Source organism: Neophocaena asiaeorientalis, unplaced genomic scaffold (genome assembly GCF_003031525.2).
Source record: "Neophocaena asiaeorientalis asiaeorientalis breed wild unplaced genomic scaffold, Neophocaena_asiaeorientalis_V1.1 scaffold606, whole genome shotgun sequence".
Lineage (NCBI taxonomy): Eukaryota > Metazoa > Chordata > Mammalia > Artiodactyla > Phocoenidae > Neophocaena > Neophocaena asiaeorientalis.
This window is the reverse complement of record NW_020173687.1, coordinates 769002-772539: the sequence shown is the minus strand read 5'-3', so window position 1 is coordinate 772539 and position 3538 is coordinate 769002. Positions and strand designations below refer to the sequence as shown.

General features: G+C 52.5%; 1 protein-coding gene across 1 annotated transcript in view; it reads right to left on the bottom strand.

The window, feature by feature from the left end:
- Positions 1 to 3422, bottom strand: part of YTHDF1 (YTH N6-methyladenosine RNA binding protein F1) — a 13984-nt gene extending 10562 nt beyond the window's left edge. The window contains 2 exon segments of the mRNA XM_024750355.1: positions 2237 to 2316; positions 3368 to 3422. The gene's annotated coding sequence lies outside the window, so the exon portion shown is untranslated.
- Between the last annotated feature and the right edge of the window lie 116 nt (positions 3423 to 3538).

Genomic DNA, 3538 nt, shown 5'->3' with positions numbered 1-3538 from the left:
CCGCAACGTGTCCAAACAGCTGACTGAAGCGTAGTTCAAGTCTGCTACGTAAGGATGCTCCAGGGTGCCACTAGGAAGGAAAACACACACCGAGGGCAGGGTCCCCAGGCCTTTGAGGGAAGCGCACCCACCCCGAGCGTGGTACAAGTCAGCTAACGGAAAGGCACGCTTTCAAATGCTTTCCAAGTCTTCCGAAGCACTAAGGTGTCACAAATCAGAACACCAGAGTGTCTCCAACCGGCTACTACAAACCACAGCTGGGTTAAGAAAAGGTAAGAAAGCAGCCCAGGGCTGACGGATACGCCCACGACCTCCACCGCGGTGACGGCTCCACAGGTGCGCATGCGTACCAGGGAAAGGCCACATATAAAACCGTCCTCTTTAAACACGGGCAGTTCATCTCACGTCAACACCACCTCAGTAAAGGCTAAGTGGACAGACAGGAAGTGTGCGCTCACTGCTTCCTGCCACACCAATCTCCGCTCCGGCTTCCTCACTAGCAGTCTGGGCTGGACGTCACGGCAGAGGCCACATCTAGAGGCAGTGACAATCCCAAGCGACCCCTGACTGCATCACAGCCCACGTGAAGAAATGAGTGGCGAACACAGGACCGAAGGACCCCGCTGCACACTTGGGTGAGAGGTACCGACCCTCAGTCCACAGCCTGGCTCTGCCACCAGGCACAGCAGAGCCTCTCTGGCCTTCAGGTGCCTCATCCGCACGACGAAAAGGCCAGGAAAACTAGGATCTAAGAGCCCTCCCGTGTTGCACGCTTCCCACACTCTGCAACAATTGGGCATTTCTGGAAGGTCTGCTCTCAATTAAGAGTTTTCTCAATAAATTCACTCCTAAGTGGCGTGCGGATTAATCGTCTTGCTGACAAGTACACATTTTAACACACGAGATGAAGAGGGTGTTTGAAGGCTGTCCACCGATAGCACCAACCCACCACAGTCCTTCCACGCGGCTTCTCCAGCGTGAGCCAGCTGGGACTACTCCCCTGACATCAGAAAGTCATCTGCTCCACTCCTACCTTATAAAAAAAGATTCCAAGCGAAGCAACCCCCTCCCTTGAATTTTTGGTTAAAATCAACACACAACACTGCTAGAACAAACCATGTAAGAGAAATAAATAAGTCCACTTAACTTCCTGCCATCACCTCTGGCTGAAAGCCCATCACCGAGCAGCCCCTTGTCCTGCCCAGAGGAGGGGTGGGCCCTCAGGGGGCCCCCTGAACAGGGTCTCTCAGGCTCCTCAGCTGCTGACGTGCCAAGTGCAGCAGGAGGAGAAGAATGGAGAAAAGTTCTAAGACGTTCTACAGAAGGGCAGACTAGCTTCGTTCCGCAGGGAAGAGGCAGAGCCTGACTTTGCTCTAAAGCAAACATACACTGTGCATTTTAAAAGCGGCAGATCTTCTGCTTAAACCTCAACTCCAACTAGCCCAGGGGTTTTAACCAGGACAGTTTAGCCCCCCAGCAGATGTTTGCTGAGGCGTTTTTGGTTGTTACGCGGAGGGTGGTATGCAAATACTAATGACATCTCACGGACGGAGGCCAGGGAGGCTGCTAGACATCCTACGATGCCCCCCAAACAGCGAGTGTTTCTGTCCACAACCCCCTTAGTGCCAAGGCTGAGAAAGCCTGCAACACCTGAGAGAACAGGTGGCTACATCTCACTCAGGTGCCGCCTTGAGCTCTTTGGGCACCATCTAGTCTCACCCTCCCCACAACTCTATCAGGAGCCACCTCTTCCAACTGTCCTAAGAAAAGGAAGCAAGCACAGAGGGGGCAAGCCATCGAAGAAGCGTCACAGTCAGCAGTGGTGTGAAGAACCCAAGGCCGGAGTCTCACTCCAGAGTCCTGCTCTAGCTGCTCCGAGACCAAACGTCCAATCATCCAAAGCTAAAAACAGTCACCGGAGAACTTCAGAGAACCACGCACACCCCCGCTCTGTCTAACGCAGTGCATCACTCACCCACCAGTGCTGAGGCCCTGCCAGGCGCGTGGGACGCCATTTCCTCCAGAGAGAAAACCAGCTTCCCCACACTCATGCCCCACCTGCAACGTGAAGCTGCCCTTCAATATAAGCCTTTGTCAGCCTCTTCCTTTATTCCTAGTACTTTATAGTCTGCTTCTCTGTTGTTTAGGATAATAAAGTCAGAAATACGCTCATAAAGGTTGATTACAAACCTCAGTCCAAATAAATGTAAAAATGTTAAAAAATAAAAAAACTCACCTGGTTTGACTGTCCAGAAAGGTAGGGCTCAAAGTCATTGTCATGAACTGTATCCTTCTGATGCAAAGAACCATTTTGTACTAGAATGAGAAGTTGCAAAATATTACCTTTGAATTTTTTTAAGGTTGCTTTTAATCACAGAAATTAAAGATAGTCAAGTTTCTACCCATCAGCTTCTACTATAAATCACTTTTACTTAAAAATGGGCACAGACATTACAGAACTGATACTTACACAACTAATTAGAAAGCTGATACAAAGCTTTCAATAACTTAGGTTACGCTTCTGATAAAAATTAATCGTACTTTGGTAGATGCTGACAAAATATAGGTGCAGACAAAATACTGCAAGGAACTCGTAACCAGGTTTTGGTAAAGATGATGTGGGCTGAGACCTACGTCTCCAGACAGAGAACGGTGCTTCCTAAAGCCTGGCTATGTGGGCAGCAAAGCTGGGAAGCTGCAACTGAGCGACGCTTCTTAACTGTTATCTGGCTGTGCTCTTATTTTCCACTGTCACCACGCTCAGCCAGGAAAAGAAGGGAAAGGTAAATAAGTGCTGGGCCTTCTCCAATCTCAAAACATGATAACCGTATTTGGTTACACCCGAGTAACACACACACTGGTTCAAAACAGTCTTTGGAGTAAACATGAAGCGTCACCAGTTCTCCCAAGACGGAGTTTTGGGGGTGGACCCCAAGCCAGAGTATCCCAAGAGGCTCAAAAGACAGGGGCTTTACGACTGGGGTAAGGCGCCAGCGTACAGGGCCAAAGGCCAGCAGCCGCCCCAGGGCCAGCCCCACACCTGGGGCCCGCAGACAGGCAGGTCGCTCGGCCCCCGGCCTCCTTCCCTTCCCCCACCCCAATCAACCAGCCTGCCGTGGGAGGGAGAGATGGAGTGACTCTCACCACCGATTTGCTTGCTTCTCCTTGAAAACTCCCTGTTTCCGACCTGTTACGTCTCCCCCAATATCACAGCCTAAGGTTTCGTCTCCCCGAAGAGGAGGGAGAAACACTCCGCGGTTCTGGCTGCCGCTTCCAAGACCTCTCCTCCCCCAACACGCGCGCCGAGCTCTAGGCGAGCGCCGCCCCCTCCGCTCCCGGCCCGCACCGCCATCCGGACTCCGCTCACCTTTATTATCTTGCCCTTTTGTTCTCTGCTTCGCCGCAGGCCCAGACGCGCGAGCGGACAGCACCAGGGGAGAAGGGAACACAAAATTACCCATGAGAACCCCTCCGGGCGGGCGGCGCGCTCCGGCCCCAACGGGCCCGCGGTCCCGGGCGACGTCGGCCCAGCCCCGCG